This window comes from Pongo pygmaeus, chromosome 11 (assembly GCF_028885625.2).
Source record: "Pongo pygmaeus isolate AG05252 chromosome 11, NHGRI_mPonPyg2-v2.0_pri, whole genome shotgun sequence".
NCBI lineage: Eukaryota > Metazoa > Chordata > Mammalia > Primates > Hominidae > Pongo > Pongo pygmaeus.
In genome coordinates this window covers 112,052,190-112,079,150 of record NC_072384.2, presented here as the reverse complement: position 1 = coordinate 112,079,150, position 26,961 = coordinate 112,052,190, and the positions used below count along the sequence as shown (strand labels likewise).

The window sequence follows — 26,961 nt, the reverse complement described above, 5'->3', positions numbered from 1 at the left end:
CCAGGATGGTCCCGATCTCCTGACCTCGTGATCCGCCCACCTTGGCCTCCCAAAGTGCTGGGATTACAGGCATGAGCCACCGCGCTCGGCCGTCTTGCCTGATCTTAAGAACCCTCCTGTGGGGATTTGGATTCAGTAGGTCTAAGTGGAACCTGGGCATTTAAATGTTTAATCGGCATCCCAGGAAATTTCAAGGATCCAATCAATTTGTGGAGATCCACCCTATTGAATTCTCTGTTTGTTGTTTGGTTTCAGTGAGTTTCATAACAGAGTAACAGAGTTTTGTCATTTAGAGGTGGTAAGAAAAAGGAAGACGTATTTTTCTAACATGTGTAAAAACTACTATTCAAGAAGTATATTGTTCAAGGTGTTTTATTTTTCAGAAAGAAAGTTTATTTTATTAATGCATTTATGTAGACATGTATATCATTTTTTCATCTATTTTGCTACTTATTGATTCATTTAATAATTTCTTATTTACTCTGAAGCAAATAATGCTTTTGTAGGCACATGACTATGCCATTCCTATCTAATACACTGATACTCCATTGATTTATGCTTACTTCTTCCCTGTTTTTCTACTGAATACTACTCTTTCCTACATCCTATGAGTGCCACTATTATGAGTACAACCATCTGACTCATTATGGTAAATACTGAATAAAAAGACTCCAAACTCAAATGAACTGTTTGCAAATGAATATTCTTGTTGTGGGCACAAAATCAATCCATTCTAAAAGGCAGAACCCTAGAAAATTCTGCTCTCACAGTATTTTCTTACTTCTTTGATCTCTCCATTAAAACAATCATAAGGGTACACATAAATAATGATTGAGTTTGTGTGTGTGTGTGTGTGTGTGTGTGTGTGTGTGTGAATAAATAGAAGACTTTTTTAAAGTTGTAAACTCTTAAGAGGCCAACATAATTTGTTTATTGAGTTGTCAGTGAATTAATTGATTTATTAAGACCCCATCTTGTTCCAGAAATAATTTAAGGCAGCTCAGTCCACCAATCTTCATAAAATATAACTTATAATTTGTGAGGAATTCTCTTATATTTTAGCTCTTTTCAATCCTTAAAATTATTTCCAAATAAAGGAGATCTATTGCAACATGAGGTTCCTGCCAAGAGTGAACTTAAGTTCTTACTCATTCTTATGTTCCACATAGAATCACGAAATATAAAATCTAATTGTGTATCAAAATATGCATGTTTTATTGAATGATATTCATTATTTCATTTGGCCTGTGTTATTTCCTTGGTTTTACACATTACTGATTCCTAAAAGAAAATTTGTTTTGCTTTTTCCCTAATACTTAAGCTTCTTACCCCACATCACACTATGTGTGTGTATATGCCCCAAAGTAGATGATTCATGGCAATATGATAGAATCTTCTTCAATACCAATTGATGAATGTTTCCCTAAATCAGGGTTATACTCTCGTTTCCTTCCACATCCTTAAAAAAATTAGTACCACTACCTTTCAAAAATTTAACTATGAATTCAAAATAATGTAAAGAAATATATAAAACAATCAGAAAAAAAATTCTTCCTCTTTGATGCACTTAATCAGTTTACAAATCCTACAAAAATTCATATGTCATATATCTTTCTATACTTGAATTGAAAAGCAAATGGGAAGAAGAAAATGCAAAAAAAATGTAGGGAAGCAAGATGGGAAAAAGGGATATTTCAATAAATTATATAATGTTATTTCACCCCTCTTTAAAACTTCTAAACATTTCGAATGACCAAAAGAGAGTGAATAATAACAATGATAATAAGCTAAAATATAAAATGTGTTTAAACTTTCAGTGTTATGCTTCTTGGATTGAGGTTGGCTACTTTTCAGACCATCGGCATATTTTTTTTTGTTCTGTGCACAAGAATTGACTTTGCAGTTTGGGGAAAAAAATTAAGCAGTCAGGAGAAACATAGTTTTGTGGTGCTATAGTATCAAGCATATCATTTTTCATTTTTAACATCTTAGAATAAATATATTTTGCATGAAATTCATTTATCAAAATTTGGACTTCAGTCTCACAGCACACTGGATCCATAAAAATTCCATATGTCTCCATTTTCAGAAATACAATTACCCTGTAAACTTGACCTCAGAGATGCTGCTGATGTTTACAATCCCCAGTACTCTTTGTAAATGAGAATGTCTAAATGCTTGCTTCATTTTAAATGCACTGTAAATGTTTCATTTTTAGATATTCTGTCTTGGTATATCATACACACACAAGATGTACATGCGCATACGCACATGTTCACTACAATACCTAAACATATATGCACATCAGCATGCATGTCTGTATGTAGTTCCACATACAACACACATGCATATACACACACCTAGAAAAGATATCCGTGCATACACACTCTTACATGCTCACCTATATTTACATGCAGTCACCGTGAAATACACTTATCTAAATCTGGGAGTTGGCTTATGAACTTAATGAAAAGGCAGTCCTTCATTTGTAATGGTGTTTTTTGGAATGCAGCATGATTTAAAACAGTAATGACAATTTTAAAAAAAGTTAACTCATCTATAAAGGGTAACAGTGGCTAGAGCAATCTTACTCTTTTAAGTCAAAAATTTCAAAGCTGACTTTATGGTTTGAAGAGGCTGAGATTGAGGGAAACTCTGGGACATGAAAAGCTAGAATATTTTGGGCATCTATCATTTATGTGGTTATGATAGTAACCAAATTACAGTGTTAGTTGGAAGAAGTTTTAGGGTAGGTTTATAAAAGCATTGAAGTATCCTAAAATGTTTAAGCATAAATTTTTAACACTGAAATGTAAACAGTGTAGAGATAAATATTACACCAATCCTTTAGAATCTGAGTTCTATTTGAACTTATATATCTCAAGCCTTAAAAATATTTATACAGATACTGTTAAACCCAGCATGAATAAGAGATAAATTCATTATTGATTTTCAAAATAAAAATATTTTTATTTTTACAATTTTAATAGTACCTTTCTCATTGTTCAAAATAAAACCAATAAAAAATATATAAAAATATTGTTAAACTACATTGTATATAATTCTTGGTGAATATATTTTTCATATATATAGATAAAGATAGTGAAATATATATTTTCATATATGAATGGGATCATACCATTTTTATTTAAATACCATTCAGCCATCTAAATCTTATAGTTAATATAGTATAAGCATCTCCCATTCAATAGATAGAGCTCTTCCTTATTCCCTTTTTTTTTTTTTTTTTTTTTTTTTTGAGACAGAGTCTCACTCTTGTTTCCCAGGCTGGAGTGCAATAGCACAATCTTGGCCCACCACAACCTCTGCCTCCCAGGTTCAAGCAATTCTCCTGCATCAGCCTCCCAAGTAGCTGAAATTACAGGCATGCGCCACCACGCCTAATTTTGTATTTTTAGTAGAGATGGGGTTTCTCCGTGTTGCTTAGTCTGGTCTCGAACTCCTGATCTCAGGTTTTCCGCCTGCCTCGGCCTCCCAAAGTGCTGAGATTACAGGCGTGAGCCACCATGCCTGGCCTTCCTCATTCCTTTTTAAAGCTATTTATAGAAGTATTTTGGACTAGAACCATATTAATTGTATTTTAAATTATTTTCCATTTTTATATTATCACTACTGCCATGATGTGTATCTAGTTTATGAAACATTTTGTAGTGTACAATTATTTCCTGAGGCTAAAAACTTAGATGTGGAATTTCTGTGTAAACGAGGCTACATAAAAATTTTCTCACTAATTTCCACGTCATCTTCCAAAAATACTAAATCAATTAACCTTGTTCCAAACACTGTGTGATAGTAACGTTTTCCACCACTCTTTAAATCACTGGATATTATCTATGGTTTTAAATTTCAGTGATCTAAAAGAAGAAAAGAGGTATTTTATATTTACATGATTAACTTATCTTTTTTTTAATCTTGTAAATCGCTTTATATGTGAACTTTTTTCATTTTTAATTTGGGAGTTGTTCTTTTTCGCCTAAATTTGAAAGAACTATTTACAAATTAAATTCATTAAATTTTGTTCTTTAAATGTGTCGGGAATAAGTTCCTCTCTTACTAGTAATTTGAATAAGTTGTCTTTTGATAAACTAATGTTTATCAAACCATATTTTTATATAGTTAACTGACTAGATTGTTCTTTTCCTTTTTAATTGTTTGATCTTGTATTTTTAGACAATTCTTTTTGTCTAGTACTTTAAAAACTATTGAAATTTTTAACATATCTTGACATTTTGGCATAGCATTTAAAAAAAATTCCTGGGGGGAGGAGCCAAGATGGCCAAATAGGAACAGCTCCGGTCTACAGCTCCCAGCGTGAGTGACGCAGAAGACAGGTGATGTCTGCATTTCCATCTGAGGTACTGGGTTCATCTCACTAGGGAGTGCCAGACAGTGGGCACAGGTCAGTGGGTGCACGCACCTTGCGCAAGCCGAAGAAGGGCGAGGCATTGCCTCACTCGGGAAGTGCAAGGGGTCAGGGAGTTCCCTTTCCTAGTCAAAGAAAGGGGTGACAGACCGCACCTGGAAAATCGGGTCACTCTCACCCAAATACTGCGCTTTTCCGACAGGCTTAAAAAACGGCGCACCAGGAGATTAATATCCCGCACCTGGCTCAGAGGGTCCTACACCCACGGAGTCTCACTGATTGCTAGCACAGCAGTCTGAGATCAAACTGCAAGGCAGTGCGAGGCTGGGGGAGGGGCGCCCGCCATTGCCCAGGCTTGCTTAGGTAAACAAAGCAGCTAGGAAGCTCGAAATGGGTGGAGCCCACCACAGCTCAAGGAGGCCTCACTGCCTCTGTAGGCTCCACCTCTGGGGGCAGGGCACAGACAAACAAAAAGACAGCAGTAACCTCTGCAGACTTAAATGTCCCTGTCTGACAGCTTTGAAGAGAGCAGTGGTTCTCCCAGCACGCAGCTGGAGATCTGAGAATGGGCAGACTGCCTCCTCAGGTGGGTCCCTGACCCATGACCCCTGACCCCTGAGCAGCCTAACTGGGAGGCACCCTCCAGCAGGGGCAGACTGACACCTCACATGGCCGGCCGGGTACTCCAACAGACCTGCAGCTGAGGGTCCTGTCTGTTAGAAGGAAAACTAACAAACAGAAAGGACATCCACACCAAAAACCCATCTGTACATCACCATCATCAAAGACCAAAAGTAGATAAAACCACAAAGATGGGGAAAAAACAGAGCAGAAAAACTGGAAACTCTAAAAAGTAGAGTGCCTCTCCTCCTCCGAAGGAACATAGTTCCTCACCAGCAACGGAACAAAGCTGGACGGAGAATGACTTTGACGAGCTGAGAGAAGAAGGCTTCAGACGATCAAATTACTCCAAGCTACGGGAGGATGTTCAAACCAAAGGCAAAGAAGTTGAAAACTTTGAAAAAAAATTAGAAGAATGTATAACTAGAATAACCAATACAGAAAAGTGCTTAAAGGAGCTGATGGAGCTGAAAACCAAGGCTCGAGAACTACATGAAGAATGCAGAAGCCTCAGGAGCCGATGCGATCAAATGGAAGAAAGGGTATCAGCAATGGAAGATGAAATGAATGAAATGAAGCGAGAAGGGAAGTTTAGAGAAAAAAGAATAAAAAGAAATGAGCAAAGCCTCCAAGAAATATGGGACTATGTGAAAAGACCAAATCTACGTCTGATTGGTGTACCTGAAAGTGACGGGGAGAATGGAACCAAGCTGGAAAACACTCTGCAGGATATTATCCAGGAGAACTTCCCCAATCTAGCAAGGCAAGCCAACATTCAGATTCAGGAAATACAGAGAACGCCACAAAGATACTCCTCGAGAAGAGCAACTCCAAGAAACATAATTGTCAGATTCACCAAAGTTGAAATGAAGGAAAAAATGTTAAAGGCAGCCAGAGAGAAAGGTCAGGTTACCCTCAAAGGGAAGCCCATCAGACTAACAGCAGATCTCTCAGCAGAAACCCTACAAGCCAGAAGAGAGTGGGGGCCAATATTCAACATTCTTAAAGAAAAGAATTTTCAACCCAGAATTTCATATCCAGCCAAACTAAGCTTCATAAGGGAAGGAGAAATAAAATACTTTACAGACAAGCAAATGCTGAGAGATTTTGTCACCACTAGGCCTGGCCTAAAAGAGCTCCTGAAGGAAGCGCTAAACATGGAAAGGCACAACCGGTACCAGCCGCTGCAAAATCATGCCAAAATGTAAAGACCATCGAGACTAGGAAGAGACTACATCAACTAACGAGCAAAATAACCAGCTAACATCATAATGACAGGATCAAATTCACACATAACAATATTAACTTTAAATGTAAATGGACTAAATGCTCCAATTAAAAGACACAGACTGGCAAATTGGATAAAGACACAAGACCCATCAGTGTGCTGTATTCAGGAAACCCATCTCACCTGCAGAGACACACATAGGCTCAAAATAAAAGGATGGAGGAAGATCTACCAAGCAAATGGAAAACAAAAAAAGGCAGGGTTTGCAATCCTAGTCTCTGATAAAACAGACTTTAAACCAACAAAGATCAAAAGACACAAAGAAGGCCATTACATAATGGTAAAGGGATCAATTCAACAAGAAGAGCTAACTATCCTAAATATATATGCACTCAATACAGGAGCACCCAGATTCATAAAGCAAGTCCTGAGTGACCTACAAAGAGACTTAGACTCCCACACATTAATAATGGGAGACTTTAACAACCCACTGTCAACATTAGACAGATCAAGGAGACAGAAAGTCAACAAGGATACACAGGAATTGAACTCAGCTCTGCACCAAGCATACCTAATAGACATCTACAGAACTCTCCACCCCAAATCAACAGAATATACATTTTTTTCAGCACCACACCACACCTATTCCAAAATTGACCACATACTTGGAAGTAAAGCTCTCCTCAGTAAATGTAAAAGAACAGAAATTATAACAAACTATCTCTCAGATCACAGTGCAATCAAGCTAGAACTCAGGATTAAGAATCTCACTCAAAACCGCTCAACTACATGGAAACTGAACAACCTGCTCCTGAATGACTACTGGGTACATAACGAAATGAAGGCAGAAATAAAGATGTTCTTTGAAACCAACGAGAACCAAGACACAACATACCAGAATCTCTGGGATGCATTCAAAGCAGTGTGTAGAGGGAAATTTATAGCACTAAATGCCCACAAGAGAAAGCAGGAAAGATCCAAAATGGACACCCTAACATCACAATTAAAAGAACTAGAAAAGCAAGAGCAAACACATTCAAAAGCTAGCAGAAGGCAAGAAATAACTAAAATCAGAGCAGAACTGAAGGAAATAGAGACACAAAAAACCCTTCAAAAAATTAATGAATCCAGGAGCTGGTTTTTTGAAAGGATCAACAAAATTGATAGACCGCTAGCAAGATTAATAAAGACAAAAAGAGAGAAGAATCAAATAGATGCAATAAAAATTGATAAAGGGGATATCACCACCGATCCCACAGAAATACAAACTACCATCAGAGAATACTACAAACACCTCTACGCAAATAAACTAGAAAATCTAGAAGAAATGGATAAATTCCTCAACACATACACCCTCCCAAGACTAAACCAGGAAGAAGTTGAATCTCTGAATAGACCAATAACAGGAGCTGAAATTGTGGCAATAATCAATAGCTTACCAACCAAAAAGAGTCCAGGACCAGATGGATTCACAGCCGAATTCTACCAGAGGTACAAGGAGGAACTGATACCATTCCTTCTGAAACTATTCCAATCAATAGAAAAAGAAGGAATCCTCCCTAACTCATTTTATGAGGCCAGCATCATCCTGATACCAAAGCCAGGCAGAGACACAACCAAGAAAGAGAATTTTAGACCAATATCCTTGATGAACATTGATGCAAAAATCCTCAATAAAATACTGGCAAACAGAATCCAGCAGCACATCAAAAAGCTTATCCACCGTGATCAAGTGGGCTTCATCCCTAGGATGCAAGGCTGGTTCAATATACACAAATCAATAAATGTAATCCAGCATATAAACAGAACCAAAGACAAAAACCACATGATTATCTCAATAGATGCAGAAAAGGCCTTTGACAAAATTCAACAACGCTTCATGCTAAAAACTCTCAATAAATTAGGTATTGATGGGATGTATCTCAAAATAATAAGAGCTATCTATGACAAACCCACAGCCAATATCATACTGAATGGGCAAAAACTGAAAGCATTCCCTTTGAAAACTGGCACAAGACAGGGATGCCCTCTCTCATCACTTCTGTTCAACATAGTGTTGGAAGTTCTGGCCAGGGCAATTAGGCAGGAGAAGGAAATAAAGGGTATTCAATTAGAAAAAGAGGAAGTCAAATTGTCCCTGTTTGCAGACGACATGATTGTATATCTAGAAAACCCCATTGTCTCAGCCCAAAATCTCCTTAAGCTGATAAGCAACTTCAGCAAAGTCTCAGGATACAAAATCAATGTACAAAAATCACAAGCATTCTTATGCACCAATAACAGACAAACAGAGAGCCAAATCATGAGTGAACTCCCATTCACAATTGCTTCAAAGAGAATAAAATACCTAGGAATCCAACTTACAAGGGATGTGAAGGACCTCTTCAAGGAGAACTACAAACTGCTGCTCAAGGAAATAAAAGAGGATACAAACAAACGGAAGAACATTCCATGCTCATGGGTAGGAAGAATCAATATCGTGAAAATGGCCATACTGCCCAAGGTAATTTACAGATTCAATGCCATCCCCATCAAGCTACCAATGACTTTCTTCACAGAATTGGAAAAAACTACTTTAAAGTTCATATGGAACCAAAATAGAGCCCACATTGCCAAGTCAATCCTAAGCCAAAAGAACAAAGCTGGAGGCATCACACTACCTGACTTCAAACTATACTACAAGGCTACAGTAATCAAAACAGCATGGTACTGGTACCAAAACAGAGATATAGATCAATGGAAGAGAACAGAGCCCTCAGAAATAACGCCGCATGTCTACAACTATCTGATCTTTGACAAACCTGAGAAAAACAAGCAATGGGGAAAGGATTCCCTATTTAATAAATGGTGCTGGGAAAACTGGCTAGCCATATGTAGAAAGCTGAAACTGGATCCCTTCCTTACACCTTATACAAAAATCAATTCAAGATGGATTAAAGACTTAAACGTTAGACCTGAAACCATAAAAACCCTAGAAGAAAACCTAGGCATTACCATTCAGAACATAGGCATGGGCAAGGACTTCATGTCTAAAACACCAAAAGCAATGGCAACAAAAGCCAGAATTGACAAATGGGATCTAATTAAACTAAAGAGCTTCTGCACAGCAAAAGAAACTACCATCAGAGTGAACAGGCAACCTACAAAATGGGAGAAAATTTTCGCAACCTACTCATCTGACAAAGGGCTAATATCCAGAATCTACAATGAACTCCAACAAATTTACAAGAAAAAAACAAACAACCCCATCAAAAAGTGGATGAAGGACATGAACAGACACCTCTCAAAAGAAGACATTTATGCAGCCAAAAAGCACATGCAAAAATGCTCACCATCACTGGCCATCAGAGAAATGCAAATCAAAACCACAGTGAGATACCATCTCACACCAGTTAGAATGGCAATCATTCAAAAGTCAGGAAACAACAGGTGCTGGAGAGGATGTGGAGAAATAGGAACACTTTTACACTGTTGGTGGGACTGTCAACTAGTTCAACCCTTGTGGAAGTCAGTGTGGCCATTCCTCAGGGATCTAGAACTAGAAATTCCATTTGACCCAGCCATCCCATTACTGGGTATATACCCAAAGGACTATAAATCATGCTGCTATGAAGACACATGCACACATATGTTTATTGCGGCATTATTCACAATAGGAAAGACTTGGAACCAACCCAAATGTCCAACAATGATAGACTGGATTAAGAAAATGTGGCACATATAGACCATGGAATACTATGCTATGCAGCCATAAAAAATGATGAGTTCATGTCCTTTGTAGGGACATGGATGAAATTGGAAATCATCATTCTCAGTAAACTGTGGCAAGAACAAAAAACGAAACACCGCATATTCTCACTCATAGGTGGGAATTGAACAATGAGAACACATGGACACAGGAAGGGGAACATCACACTCTGGGGACGGTTGTGGGGTGGGGGCAGGGGGGAGGGATAGCATTAGGAGATATACCTAATGCTAGATGATGAGTTAGTGGGTGCTGCGCACCAGCATGGCACATGTATACATATGTAACTAACCTGCACATTGTGCACATGTACCCTAAAACCTAAAGTATAATAATTAATTAATTAATTTAAAAAAGAAAGAAAGAAAATTAAAAAGAGGAGAAAAAAATTCCTGATTGCAATATGGATCCAAAATAATTTATTAAACAAGCCATCTCTCCTTATTGACTTTAGCTGATCAGCTAACAAATCAGCTAAAAGATGCCAGACTCTATCTCTCAACCTAGCTATACGGTTTAATTTAGTTATTACAACCACCCTGTAAAGTATAATCATCTGCATTTGCAGATGAGTATACCTATATTAAGATAGTTAAATAATATTTCCAGTTTTGGAGCTACTAAAATCCTATTAAGGATTTGAACCCAATGTCTGTCTGACTTCAAAGTCAAGGCTCTTCATTTCACCATGATTCTTCTCAAAATAAAGAAAATGCTAGCCAGGCGTGATGGCTCAGGCCTGTAATCCCAGCACTTTGGGAGGCAGAGGTGGGCGGATCACCTGAGGTCAAGAGTTCGAGACCAGCCTGGCCAACATGGTGAAACCCCGTCTCTACTAAAAATACAAAAATTAGCCAGACGTGGTGGCAGGTGCCTGTAGTCCCAGCTACTGAGGAGACTGAGGCAGGAGAATTACTTGAACCCAGGAGGCGGAGGTTGCAGTGAGCCAAGATCACGCCACTGTACTCCAACCTGGGTGACAGAGCATGATTCCTTCTCAAAAAATATATAAATAAATAAAAATAAAAATAATGAAAATGTGATTAATTTTCATAAGAAAATTGGATGATTTACTGAAGTATACCCCATATAACATATTATTCAGGAGCACACTCTAGAGCCAAATGGCCTGGGTTTTAATCTCAGCAGAACTCTTTACTATCTGACTTTTATGGAGATCATTTAGTGTCTCTGTACCTCAGTTTTATCATTTTTGAAATGGAATTGATAATAGTATGCACCTCATTGAAGGCCTGGCTCAAAGAAAGTGCTATACATAGCTGGGCACAGTGGCTAAAACCTGTAATCCTAGCAGTTTGGGAGGCCGAGGTGGGCAGATCACCTGCAGTCAGGAGTTCAAGATCATCCTGGCCAATATGGTGAAGCCCCGTCTCTACCAAAAATACAAAAATTTGCCAGGTGTGATGGTGCATGCCTGTAATCCCAGCTACTTGGGAGGCTGAGGCAGGAAAATCACTTGAATCCTGGAGGTGGAGGTTGTGGTGAGCCAAGATCACACCATTGCACTTCAGCCTGGGCAACAAAGTGAGGAAAGAAAGAAAGAGAGAAAGAGAAAGAAAGAGAGAGAGAGGAAGAAAGCAAGGAAGGAAGGAGGGAAGGGAGGGAGGGAAAGGGGAAGGGGAAGGAGGGAAGGAAGGAAGAGAAAGAAAAGAAGGAAGGAAATAAGGAGGGAGGGGAAGGGACAGAGGGAGGAAGGAAGGAAGGAAAGGAAGGAAGGAAGGAGAAAAAGAGAAAGAAAGGAAAGAGCAAGAGCGAGCTATACATGTATTAGCTATTATTACTACTAAAAATTTTATTTTCCTATTAAAAATAGTTTATATATTAGACATTCACATATACACATATAATGTGAAGATACAATATTTAATTTTACTTTATGAAAAAAATGCCTTTTTGGGGATAAAACAGAAAGATAAATATCAAGAGCTTTCTTTTTTACGCAGAAGAAAAATTTACCTAATTAAAGTGGCGAATTAAAAATTTGCGAGAAAAACATCAACCATTGGGAGATATGGAAGGAATAAGATTAGTTATTATGTTATTAACAGGATAGACATTGAAGAATTTAGACATGATCTCAAAATCATAAGCAGATAAAAAGTATATGTTTGAGAATCTCTTGAAATATATTTATTTTTCTTTTTTCACTTCTAAATTAAAACATTTTAAAATTGGCTTTATGATAAGTAACAGACTTAGTACTTTTAAAAATTCCAAAAAATATCAAGTTTAAATTAATGGCTCAGGGGAAAAATATTTGGTGATGGGGAATATATTTTTTGGCACAAAGAAGCCAAAAAGGATACACATTTTTATATTTATCTCTGGTTTTTGTTTCTGGAATTTGACAGTAGAAAAATCCACCCCATTGTACATGAATCTAGAAAAAGGTAATTCCAGAACTACAGTTGATTGCTAATAACTGAACTCTCTGGATGACAACATCATCCAATTTTATAATGAGTCCAGAATTGAAGCAGTCCAAAGAGTTAGTAAGTAGGGAATAGAAGGTATCTCACACAGTGGAGAATAAAACAGTGTTTGCTTAGTATATTGTTTTATTTGTTTTTCTCTGGTAACTGTGATAAAACAACAAAATACAGAAGCAAGCATTTTACTTACTATAACATCATAAGAAATGTTGGATTTCTATAAAATAAACAGACTTTATATCGCCATCATTTCTAATATGTTGTATACTATAGAAAATGAATTTTGATTATAAATTAAGATTTACCTTATTTTAAGAAAATATTACTAAGGTAGCAGATTTTCTTACTTTCTCCTGCTCCCATACTTTCACCTTTAATTTGTGCACTCCTAACCCATACCATGCTATCTTGAGTAAATGTGCTTTTACAAACAAAATACAGCCTACCAAGTTAGAAGAATCATCCTTTGGGTCTGGGAGCCCGGGAAATCAATGAATTCTGCGACACATTTCATTAAACCATAGCTTGGTATGAACCATTAAGTGTGTAACTTTGAATACAGTGAAGTCACTATTCTTCTGAGTAATCAGAAAATAGAAAATCTTAATTATACTTCTAAGATTTTCCTTTTAAAATTACTAGAGTAATACATCAATACACTGTTCTTTGTAAAAAAAAAAAAGCATTCAAGTAAGATTTTGTTATTGTATTTGAAACAGCACACTAATTACTAACAATGCTAGAAAATGTTCTCTATGTTCTTATCAAAAGGATAATAAGCAGTTACTCTTGCCAATTAGCTACAGAAATGATACCCCTTCTATTTTGTAATCTAGAAATTCTGAGAGAATGATCTCTCAACAATAAAAGCCAGGATTACTGCAGGCTCCAGTTTTTATTACAAATGGTGGGTGATATTTTAACCTGACTTGCCTCTCCATCAGTGGTTGCAAAATTTTAAAGTAAAACTTATAATTATTAAAAATGCAAAAGCTAGGCTCCAGTTCTCCAGAGATTCTTATTTAGACAGTATTGTGACTTGCATTGTGTCCCCTCCAAAAGATGGTGAAGTCCTGACCCCTGGTATCTATGAATGTGACCGTATTTGGAAATAGGGTATTTGCACATGTAGTTAAAATGAAAGTTAAAATGAGCTTATACTGGAGCAGGGTAGGTCCTTCATCAAATGACTAGTGTACTTACAAGAAGAAGAGAAGAGACACACAGATGGACACACACAAATGAGAACGCCATGTGAAGACATACACCCACTCAGAGGAAATACAGCTGTGTGACAGCAGAAGCAACTATTGGAGTGATATAGAGGTGAGCCCAGAATGCCAAGGATTGCTGGCAACCTCCAGAAGCTAGGGGAGGACCATAGAACATTCTCCCTCTGAGGCCCCAAGAAGAAACTAGCCTGCAAACACCTGCATTTTGGACTTCTGATCTCTAGAACTGTGAGAGAATAAATTGCTGTTGTTTTAAGAAGCCTAGTTTATGGCAGTTTGTTACACTATTTCTATGGAACTAACACAGACAGTGCGGTGGGAAACCTTAGATTCTGCATTTTTAATACAAAGCAGATCATTCTGAGACAGGTGCCTGTGAGAAATCCTTTGGGAAACTCTACTCTGTCACACCCCATGTTATTCCCCCATCGTTCTATAGTCAAAAATACATTCAAGAACATGTGATCCTAACAATTCATTTTTTCTTCTGAAGCTGTGTTCTGTTGTAGGAAAATTCATAATTGAATAGCTTAAAACCATATATTTAATAATAGGTTTGGGAGACACAGATAAAGAGCTAACTTTAAAAAGCATTCTATAAATAGTGGTATTTTTTTGCATTTACTAACAATAACATATTCAATAAAATAAAGGGAATATTTAATTATAGTTTATACAGTAATTGGGTAATTATACTATAATAAGTATTGTACTATCAAATTTTATTTACTTTAGACTTTCAACAAAATACTTTTGGATTCATTTTACTTTTTTACACTTATATCTCTTCTGAGAGGTATTTTATATTCTGCTCAGTTTTCTAATCAAACCTTAAGACTTTCTAAAATTTTATTTCTGCTGTCACTACTGCCTCTCACCTCCTCCTATCAGAATTTCCAGCTCTGGTCCCACTCACGTCAGAGATACAGAGTAACTAGGGTATATAAGAGTTAACAACAATTTGTCTAGCATCTATTTAACCTATTCAACATGGGGAATGGGTATGTCTCTGCACTTACTTCTCCACTGCTGCTTCCCCAACTTCTTTATTAACCCATTATAATTTTTTTACAATGTCATATAATGTCATTACACTTTACACATGTCTAACCTTGCCTACACACAGAGCTTATTGCCAGACAGTTTAGTGCTTACGAAAGACTAAATGATGGCCCCATGACGATGACTGCATTCAAATCTTCAGAACCTATGAATGTTATCTTATATGGTAAAAAGGACTTAGCAGATGTTGTAGATCTTAAAATAGAATGATTATCCTGAAGTTGTTTGAGTGGGTTACAGATATGATCACATGTGTCTTTATAAGAGGAAGGTAGAGGGAGGTTTGACTACTGTAAAGGAAAAGGTGATGTGACCATGGAAGCAAAGGTTGGAGCGATGTCACTACAAGCCAACGCCAAAGGGGTCTTTAAAAGCTAAAAGAGGCAAGGAACAAATTCTCTCCTGGAGACTTCAGAAGCAATCAGCTTTGCTGACACCTTGATTCTAGCCCCTTAAGAGTCATTTTGGACTTCTGAACTCCAGAACTATGAGAGACTAAATGTAGGTGGTTTTAAGCAATGAAGTTTGTAGTAATTTGTTACAGCATGAATAGAAAATTATTTCAGTATTCTTTTAGTGACATAAGTCCAACCCAAATTACTTTAGGCATAAAGAGAATGTATTAACTCACAGAAATGAGAAGTCCAAGAAGTAGCTTTTTGGACACAATTGGATCCAGGGGTTCAAACAACATCACTAGGGCTCAATCCTCTATTTGCTTCACTCTGCTTTCCTCTTAGGCAAATTCTCATTCTTCATGAAAGATGACTGGCCCTGGCAGGCATATGCTAAGAGCATTCACAGAGTTTATGAACACAGATTAAAAAGCTCTACCTTCCCTCTTCAGTACAGATTGACGCTATTTGGGTCAAATGGCTATCTCTATCATCGCTATTATCTCCTTGTCACCAACTATTCAAATATACCTTCAAGTCAATCCCATCAAAGAAATTGAAGTGACATTTTTTGAAATAGGAGGTCCTTTACTCTCTTGCTTAGAACCTTTCAACGGATTCCAACAGCTCTTTGACCAAATACAAAATCCTAAAAATGGCCACTAGGTCCTGCACAATCCGTCCCTTCTCCATCTCACCAGGTTACAGGGTACCACTTTCTCATATGCTGCCCATGTCAGTTTTCTGAGAGCACTAATCTGATTCCTTCCTCAGACTCTCTTGGCTAGAGTTACAATTGCCCCTTTCCCCCACCCCTTTGCCTTAAGAACTCTTACTTACCCTTCTTATTTCAGCTTTAACGTCCCTTCTTTTGTGGGCTGACCTAATGCCATTTGCCCATTAAGTTAAGACAACTGCTATATTCTATGTTCTCTCAGCAATCTGTTATATATATATATGTGTATATATATATATACACACACATATATATATTTCTATGCATACATAAATTTATATGCAGCCTGTTTTTCTAATTAGCTGTAAACTCCATGAGGTAACAAAATATGTATTCTATTTCATGTTTCAGTTATATCCTCAGCTCTTAGCAGAGCTAGCACAAAGTAGTTTCTCAATAAATATTTTTTAAAATAAACACAGGGATATGCTTTTATGCCTTCACATTTCTCTTGAGTACATGTATTGAGCATTTAGTTAATGTCTTAGACCCTGTATTAAAAATTCTACTAATTTTATGTCTAATCTTCATCACAATCCTGAAAGAAGATATTACTATTCACTTTAAAGATAAGTAGCATGTAAGCAATTGCCCAAGGCTACATGGGTAATTACAGAGTAAGGGTTTAAATCTATGTCTAATCACAAAACCTTAACTATAATGACCACTACACAGTACTTCTCAGCTTTAAAAAAAAAGATTAACAATACCTGTTCAAATACATTTCAATATTTTTGAAATAATCCATTTACTTTCACATGTAAAACTGTAGCAAAATCCATTACTTAAAGCTTCCCTCTATTTTAGTTAAAGCAGGTTCAATGTTCTCGGTAAAGGTCAAAATACTAAGCACATTATTATCTCTCCAAATTTTTAACAGACAGCTGGAATTCAGATGAGATAAAGAAAAATCTATTTTGCAGCTTCCAGAGGAAGCACAGAAGAAGTTAAAGGTTTCCTAATAACTACATTGCTAAAGTTTCTTTAGAGAGATTTATAATGGCCTTTTGAACTGTAAGCCATTGAAGAGCCCTTCCACTCCTTCACTCATGACTATCACTGCGGGAAGTCAGAGGGCTGTTGAATTCTTGGTGCTGATCGAAAATTCCTTTTCTCTTAAGAATTTCAAAGAAGTAGCTTCCTTGGCCTTTTGTTCTATGCTATGTGGAGATACTTCCTTTGGTTTCACTCTAGAGAAAATGATCAACCAACCTTCACTTCAATCATCTATTGGTTTGGAAAGGATGAGAAAAAAATGTTTATGATGATTTCCTGTTTATTATTGATTTCTTCCAATAGATATTGTTTCCCTGACCCAAAACTGCTCTGAAATTGGGCATATGATAAAGACTCAGGGAGGCATTAGACAGCAGAAGAGAGGTAAGATTTTGAGTGAAGATAAAGCTTCCTCTCCAATTAATGTCAAAGCATATAACAAAAGATCAAAGCAGTCAGCCTTTACCCTTCCACTTACTGTAAAGTTCTGTCATCTTTAGCAGAGGTAAGGGGAAGGGAAAAGAGGGAGAAGATAGCAAACCTGAAAGTAAATAACGTGATATGGTAAAATAAATAGACCCAAAAGTTTATGGAATATCATAAAATAGACGGTGCCAAGGGAATATTCGTGACCTTGTCAATGTCCTCAAGAAAGAAACTGAGTTAAGTTAGAACACTAACTTAAGACAACTGCTATATTCTATATTAACTTAGCACTGAATATATATTAGATTTATATTATATATTATACATAATATATATTACGTTGATACATATTTCTATATATATCTATAAAGTGTATATATATATATATTTTAGATAGATAAAATTATCTGTAATTGAAGGCCTGAGATAGAACTTGATAAACAAAAAAATATTAAAAAAAGAAAACAAAAGTGATCAATACAGAGTGAGAGACTCATGACACCATACAGTATAATTTTAACCATTCTCTACTTCTCTTTACAAGTTGTTCTCATAATACAACTTTCCCTCTTCAGGATTTCCTCTCAAGATCATGTTTATCCCCTTAGCAAGAGTATGCAAACACTTTATATAACTATATATGTCAGAAAATGAGATACTTGATAAGTAACCTTTAAGTGTCTAAATGGCTATAAAATGAGTATTGTAATTTAATATTCATAAATATAATTGATCTTTGCTACTTTTTAACTTTGTCTATTATATAGAATTCGACCACCCATTTATATTTAATCAGTTTGGTTAAACTGTCTTTTTACTCTTTACATCTTCATGAATTAGTGGGAAGTCATTTATATTCTACTTTTTGGGAACTGGTGATATAAGACCTATGTTAAGATTATATTTCTGGCTGGGTGCAATCATTCATGCCTGTAATCCCGGCACTTTGGGAGGCAGAGATGAGAGAATATCTTGAGCCCAGAGTTCGAGACTAGCATGGGCAACACAGTGAAACTCCATCACTACAAAAAAAAAAAAAAAAAAAAAAAATTAGCCAGGTATCATGGTGCATACCTTTAGTCCAAGCTACTTGGGAGGCTAAGGTGGAAGGATCACTTGAGCACAGGAGTCAAGGCTACAGTGAGCCCTTATCACACCACTCCACTCCAGCCAGGGCAACAGAGTGAAACTCTGTTTCAAACAAACAGATTCCATTTATGCTGACATTTCTTTTGTGGAATGAGAGAGACCTCTTCCTCTGTATTATGACTAAATCAGAAAGAAAGAAGCACTATTGCTATTGGTTCAAAATTAATATAACAGATAAACTGTTGATAAGCCATTCCCAAGTAAAACATCAAATCGTTCAACTTTTCAGGGGAAGAGAATCTAGATATGATAAGATGATAAAATATAGTCATAATATATGATACTTCATTTTAATAAATCTTTAAGACATGGAGAAAACCACAATTAAGCAAAACCTGCAAACTATGAGTTACCTAAAATAATTTATAATATATTTAAGTGTAGGGTCAATCCTATCTACACAGGAATGCATTCCATTTAGTCTCTGTTCTTTCAGATTATCTTTAAAAATTCTCTTTATCTGTTATTTAAAATGATAACTATAAAGTTAATTAGTTAGAATAGAAGAATATATAGTTTTCAATGAAGTTTAGTGGTTGCTTAGCAGCTTTTTTGGAGCATTTAGGAGAAATTTTATGGGAAAACTTTTGTCTATAAACAAGAAATAGCAAGTAATCCCACTTTGCATTGTTAAAAGTAAGTATAAGATGTTCACTTCTGACCAAGATGAAAGAACAAAAGGGAGGGATCGAATTTACCCTTCCTCATGAAACAATCTAAAAAAGGACAAAATAGATGAAACAACAGTTTGCAAGAGACTGGAGAGCAGAACACAAGGGAAAGTGATTCCTGAGAGTGAGAAAATAAATGAGGTGAGCCTTATGACTGCTCTGGCTAACTGCATTGAGAGAGATTTTCAAGCCACAGTATAATGACGGAGATCCCAGGCAGAGTTCCAAGAACTCCAAGTTGAGAAGACAGAGCTAGGAGTCCAGGCAGAATAATGCAGCTAGAGTTCACAGACAATACCAGAGAGGAAAGCAGCACAGAGAGACAACTGCACTGTAAGAAATATTAAAGGAAGTCCTTCAGACAGGAGGAAATAATACCAGATGGAAATGTGGATCTGTACATAGGCTGAGGAGCACCAGAAACGGTAACTACATGGATGAATATATAAGATTTTCATCTTATTATTTAGTTGTCTTCAAATACAATGTCATGCTAAATCAAAAATAGTAACAATGAAATGTGGAGTGAATAACATGGGAAAGTAAGATGTATGACAATAGCTCAAAAGTAAGGAATGAAGAAATAAAAGCATCCTATTTTAAGATCCTTAGAATAGATGTAAAGTGGTAGAGTATAACTTGAAAACAGGCGGTAATAAATTAAAGATGTATACTGGAATTTTGCTTCTGTGAAGATGGAGGAAACATACTTTTACCTTTTCCTCCCACTAAGTACAAATAAAAACCCTGGACATTATAAGATGACTCTGAAAGGTAGACAGAAGAGGCAGACAGGTGTGGGATCTTGGAACCCAAAGAACAATGCAGAGGTGAGTTCTCTGAGTTTTCTTTTTGCTGCATATATCCCAGATTTCGAGATGAAGAAACTGGCAACTCAGAATCCCCAACAGATGCAGATAAAAAAAGCCCCAACAAAAGCCTGTTGTTTCTACTCAAAGAATCTGGAAAGGGGCAGATAGGCAAGACAGAAACATTTTAGACAATAACTGCTCTACTCCAGCCAAACACCACAGAAAAACAACAAACAACATACAATGCTAAAAATAACAAACAAACTTCATTCAAGCTCGCAAACTCTACTCTCACCAGGCCAACCTCCCTTCCCTGTGATATCAGAGAAGGCAGGGTATGGAGTTCACATTTTCATCTCCACTGAGTGACAGATAATAGGCAACATTGTTGGGGGGGTTCTTTTTTCGTTTTTTCTTTTCTTTTTTTTTTTTTTTTTTTTTTTTGAGACGGAGTCTTGCTCTGTCACCCAGGCTGGAGTGCAGTGGTGCGATCTCGGCTCACTGCAAGCTCCGCTTCCCGTGTTCACGCCATTCTTCTGCCTCAGCCTCCCAAGTAACTGGGACTACAGGCACCCACCACCACGCCTGGCTAACTTTTTGTGTTTTTTTTGGGTTTTTTTGTTTTTTTTAGTAGAGACAGGGTTTCACTGTGTTAGCCAGGATGGTCTCGATCTCCTGACCTCGTGATCCACCCGCCTTGGCCTCCCAAAGTGCTGGGATTACAGGCATGAGCCACCATGCCCAGCCCAGTATTGGGTTTTAACCCAACTCTTGTGGCGTTGGGCAGCTTACACTCTCTGTGACTCTGCCCACCTATAAAATCCATGATCATTCCTATTTTTCATGATGGTTTTGAATATTAGTATTCATAAATGAAGAAAGGATACCCCCTCCAAAAAGAAAGAAAACTAAAGGCCAATGTAGCTCTAAAGAATCTAGAGGCAAAACTCCTTAGCAAAGTAGTAGCAAATAGCATTCAGCAATATATACAAAGAATTATACAACATAACCAAATGAGTTTATTCCAGGGATATATGATTGGCACAATACTTGATAATCAAAAATGTAATATATCATATTAACAGTCCAAGGAAGAAAAAATTCATTATAACATCAATTGATATAGAAAAAGCATTTGAAATTTTAACACTTGTTTCTGTTTAAAAATCTCATAAAAAAATAGAAATTCGGAGTAAGTTTTTCCCCTTCATGAAGACCATCTACAAAAATCCTACAGCTAACATGCTTAATGGTGAAAAGCTTCTGAAGGCTTTTGCACTAGATTGGGAACAAGAAAAGAAAGTCCTCTCTTATCACTCATTTAACATAGTATTGAAAGTTCTACCTAGCAAATAAGGCAAGAAATGAAAAATAAAGCATATAGATTGAAAAGGAAAAAAAAACTCTCTATTCACAGATGGCATGATTATGTACATAAAAAATTTCAAAAAAATCTACAAAAACCTCCTAAAATAAATAAGCAAATTCAGCATGATTATAGGATAAAAGATAAAACTTACAAAGTTTAATTGTATCTGAATACATGTAATTAACATGGGGACATAGAAATTAAAACTATAATACTATTTATAATTACTTAAAAGATGAAATACTTTGGTGTAAGTTTAACAAAACATATACAGGACTTGTATGCTGAAAACTACAAAATACTGATGAAAGAAATCAAAGCAGATGTAAATAAATGCAAAAGCATACTGTGTTCCTGTATTGAATAGCTCAAAATCATAAAGATGTCAATTCTCCCTAAACTGATATACAGCTTTAGTACAATTCTTATCAAAATCTCAAAAAGGTTTGTGGAGATAGAGTCAAGTTTATTATATAATTTATATGGAAAGACAAACAAGTTAGTCTAACTAAAACAATTTTGGAAAAGAAACAAAGGAAATGGGAATATTCAGTCTACATATTTTCAAGATTTATTACATAGCTGCCATAATTAAGGCTGTGTGTTATTTGTAGAGGATAACACACAGATCAATAAAACAAACTCAGAAATAATTCACACAAATATACCCTATATATATATTTTTTTATTATTATACTTTAGGTTTTATGGTACATGTGTGCAATGTGCAGGTTAGTTACATATGTATACATGTGCCATGCTGGTGCACTGCACCCACTAACTCATCATCTAGCATTAGGTATATCTCCCAATGCTATCCCTCCCCCCTCCCCCCACCCCACAACCGTCCCCAAAGTGTGATGTTCCCCTTCCTGTGTCTATGTGTTCTCATTGTTCAATTCCCACCTATGAGTGAGAATATGTGGTGTTTGGTTTTCTGTTCTTGCGACAGTTTACTGAGAATGATGATTTCCAATTTCATCCATGTCCCTACAAAGGACATGAACTCATCATTTTTTATGGCTGCATAGTATTCCATAGTGTATATGTGCCACATTTTCTTAATCCAGTCTATCATTGTTGGACATTTGGGTTGGTTCCAAGTCTTTGCTATTGTGAATAATGCCGCAATAAACATATGTGTGCATGTGTCTTTATAACAGCATGATTTATAGTCCTTTGGGTATATACCCAGTAATGGGATGGCTGGGTCAAATGGAATTTCTAGTTCTAGATCCCTGAGGAATGGACACACTGACTTCCACAAGGGTTGAACTAGTTGACAGTCCCACCAACAGTGTAAAAGTGTTCCTATTTCTCCACATCCTCTCCAGCACCTGTTGTTTCCTGACTTTTGAATGATTGCCATTCTAACTGGTGTGAGATGGTATCTCATTGTGGTTTTGATTTGCGTTTCTCTGATGGCCAGTGATGGTGAGCATTTTTTCATGTGTTTTTTGGCTGCATAAATGTCTTCTTTTGAGAAGTGTCTGTTCATGTCCTTTGCCCACTTTTTGATGGGGTTGTTTGTTTTTTCCTTGTAAATTTGTTGGAGTTCATTGTAGATTCTGGATATTAGCCCTTTGTCAGATGAGTAGGTTGCGAAAATTTTCTCCCATTTTGTAGGTTGCCTGTTCACTCTGATGGTAGTTTCTTTTGCTGTGCAGAAGCTCTTTAGTTTAATTAGATCCCATTTGTCAATTCTGGCTTTTGTTGCCATTGCTTTTGGTGTTTTAGACATGAAGTCCTTGCCCATGCCTATGTTCTGAATGGTAATGCCTAGGTTTTCTTCTAGGGTTTTTATGGTTTCAGGTCTAACGTTTAAGTCTTTAATCCATCTTGAATTGATTTTTGTATAAGGTGTAAGGAAGGGATCCAGTTTCAGCTTTCTACATATGGCTAGCCAGTTTTCCCAGCACCATTTATTAAATAGGGAATCCTTTCCCCATTGCTTGTTTTTCTCAGGTTTGTCAAAGATCAGATAGTTGTAGATATGCGGCGTTATTTCTGAGGGCTCTGTTCTGTTCCATTGATCTATATCTCTGTTTTGGTACCAGTACCATGCTGTTTTGATTACTGTAGCCTTGTAGTATAGTTTGAAGTCAGGTATTGTGATGCCTCCAGCTTTGTTCTTTTGGCTTAGGATTGACTTGGCAATGCAGGCTCTATTTTGGTTCCATATGAACTTTAAAGTAGTTTTTTCCAATTCTGTGAAAAAAGTCATTGGTAGCTTGATGGGGATGGCATTGAATCTGTAAATTACCTTGGGCAGTATGGCCATTTTCACGATATTGATTCTTCCTACCCATGAGCATGGAATGTTCTTCCATTTGTTTGTATCCTCTTTTATTTCCTTGAGCAGCAGTTTGTAGTTCTCCTTGAAGAGGTCCTTCACATCCCTTGTAAGTTGGATTCCTAGGTATTTTATTCTCTTTGAAGCAATTGTGAATGGGAGTTCACTCATGATTTGGCTCTCTGTTTATCTGTTATTGGTGCATAAGAATGCTTGTGATTTTTGTACATTGATTTTGTATCCTGAGACTTTGCTGAAGTTGCTTATCAGCTTAAGGAGATTTCGGGCAGAGAAGATGGGGTTTTCTAGATATACAATCATGTCGTCTGCAAACAGGGACAATTTGACTTCCTCTTTTCCTAATTGAATACCCTTTATTTCCTTCTCCTGCCTAATTGCCATGGCCAGAACTTCCAACAATATGTTGAATAGAAGTGGTGAGAGAGGGCATCCCTGTCTTGTGCCAGTTTTCAAAGGGAATGCTTCCAGTTTTTGCCCATTCAGTATGATATTGGCTGTGGGTTTGTCATAGATAGCTCTTATTATTTTGAGATACGTCCCATCAATACCTAATTTATTGACAGTTTTTAGCATGAAGCGTTGTTGAATTTTGTCAAAAGCCTTTTCTGCATCTATTAAGATAATCATGTGGTTTTCGTCTTTGGTTCTGTTTATATGCTGGATTACATTTATTGATTTGTGTATATTGAACCAGCCTTGCATCCTAGGGATGAAGCCCACTTGATCACGGTGGATAAGCTTTTTGATGTGCTGCTGGATTCTGTTTGCCAGTATTTTATTGAGGATTTTTGCATCAATGTTCATCAAGGATATTGGTCTAAAATTCTCTTTCTTGGTTGTGTCTCTGCCTGGCTTTGGTATCAGGATGATGCTGGCCTCATAAAATGAGTTAGGAAGGATTCCCTCTTTTTCTATTGATTGGAATAGTTTCAGAAGGAATGGTATCAGTTCCTCCTTGTACCTCTGGTAGAATTCGGCTGTGAATCCATCTGGTCCTGGACTCTTTTTGGTTGGTAAGCTATTGATTATTGCCACAATTTCAGCTCCTGTTATTGGTCTATTCAGAGATTCAACTTCTTCCTGGTTTAGTCTTGGGAGGGTGTATGTGTTGAGGAATTTATCCATTTCTTCTAGATTTTCTAGTTTATTTGCGTAGAGGTGTTTGTAGTATTCTCTGATGGTAGTTTGTATTTCTGTGGGATCAGTGGTGATATCCCCTTTATCATTTTTTACTGCATCTATTTGATTCTTCTCTCTTTTTGTCTTTATTAATCTTGCTAGCGGTCTATCAATTTTGTTGATCCTTTCAAAAAACCAGCTCCTGGATTCATTAATTTTTTGAAGGGTTTTTTGTGTCTCTATTTCCTTCAGTTCTGCTCTGATTTTAGTTATTTCTTGCCTTCTGCTAGCTTTTGAATGTGTTTGCTCTTGCTTTTCTAATTCTTTTAATTGTGATGTTAGGGTGTCAATTTTGGATCTTTCCTGCTTTCTCTTGTGGGCATTTAGTGCTATAAATTTCCCTCTACACACTGCTTTGAATGCATCCCAGAGATTCTGGTATGTTGTGTCTTGGTTCTTGTTGGTTTCAAAGAACATCTTTATTTCTGCCTTCATTTCGTTATGTACCCAGTAGTCATTCAGGAGCAGGTTGTTCAGTTTCCATGTAGTTGAGCGGTTTTGAGTGAGATTCTTAATCCTGAGTTCTAGCTTGATTGCACTGTGATCTGAGAGATAGTTTGTTATAATTTCTGTTCTTTTACATTTACTGAGGAGAGCTTTACTTCCAAGTATGTGGTCAATTTTGGAATAGGTGTGGTGTGGTGCTGAAAAAAGTGTATATTCTGTTGATTTGTGGTGGAGAGTTCTGTAGATGTCTATTAGGTCTGCTTGGTGCAGAGCTGAGTTCAATTCCTGGGTATCCTTGTTGACTTTGTGTCTCGTTGATCTGTCTAATATTGACAGTGGGGTGTTAAAGTCTCCCATTATTAATGTGTGGGAATCTAAGTCTCTTTGTAGGTCACTCAGGACTTGCTTTATGAATCTGGGTGCTCCTGTATTGAGTGCGTATATATTTAGGATAGTTAGCTCTTCTTGTTGAATTGATCCCTTTACCATTATGTAATGGCCTTCTTTGTCTCTTTTGATCTTTGTTGGTTTAAAGTCTGTTTTATCAGAGACTAGGATTGCAACCCCTGCCTTTTTTTGTTTTCCATTTGCTTGGTAGATCTTCCTCCATCCTTTTATTTTGAGCCTATGTGTGTCTCTGCATGTGAGATGGGTTTCCTGAATACAGCACACTGATGGGTCTTGTGTCTTTATCCAATTTGCCAGTCTGTGTCTTTTAATTGGAGCATTTAGTCCATTTACATTGAAAGTTAATATTGTTATGTGTGAATTTGATCCTGTCATTATGATGTTAGCTGGCTATTTTGCTCGTTAGTTGATGCAGTCTCTTCCTAGTCTCGATGGTCTTTACATTTTGGCATGATTTTGCAGCGGCTGGTACCAGTTGTGCCTTTCCATGTTTACCACTTCCTTCAGGAGCTCTTTTAGGGCAGGCTTGGTGGTGACAAAATCTCTCAGCATTTGCTTGTCTGTAAAGTAATTTATTTCTCCTTCACTTATGAAGCTTAATTTGGCTGGATATGAAATTCTGGGTTGAAAATTCTTTTCTTTAAGAATGTTGAATATTGGCCCCCACTCTCTTCTGGCTTGTAGGGTTTCTGCCGAGAGATCCGCTGTTAGTCTGATGGGCTTCCCTTTGAGGGTAACCCGACCTTTCTCTCTGGCTGCCCTTAACATTTTTTCCTTCATTTCAACTTTGGTGAATCTGACAATTATGTTTCTCGGAGTTGCTCTTCTCGAGGAGTATCTTTGTGGCGTTCTCTGTATTTCCTGAATCTGAATGTTGGCCTGCCTTGCTAGATTGGGGAAGTTCTCCTGGATAATATCCTGCAGAGTGTTTTCCAGCTTGGTTCCATTCTCCCTGTCACTTTCAGGTGCACCAATCAGACGTAGATTTGGTCTTTTCACATAGTCCCGCATTTCTTAGAGGCTTTACTCATTTCTTTTTATTCTTTTTTCTCTAAACTTCCCTTCTTGCTTCATTTCATTCATTTCATCTTCCATTGCTGATACCCTTTCTTCCATTTGATCACATCGGCTCCTGAGGCTTCTGCATTCTTCATGTAGTTCTCGAGCCTTGGTTTTCAGCTCCATCAGCTCCTTTAAGTACTTCTCTGTATTGGTTATTCTAGTTATACATTCTTCTAAATTTTTTTCAAAGTTTTCAACTTCTTTGCCTTTCGTTTGAACATCCTCCCATAGCTTGGAGTAATTTGATCGTCTGAAGCCTTCTTCTCTCA

General features: G+C 36.9%; 1 protein-coding gene across 4 annotated transcripts in view; it reads left to right on the top strand.

Annotated features, from left to right (window-relative positions):
- Positions 1–26,961, top strand: part of ERBB4 (erb-b2 receptor tyrosine kinase 4) — a 1,171,999-nt gene that overhangs the window by 834,680 nt on the left and 310,358 nt on the right. The window lies entirely within an intron of this gene.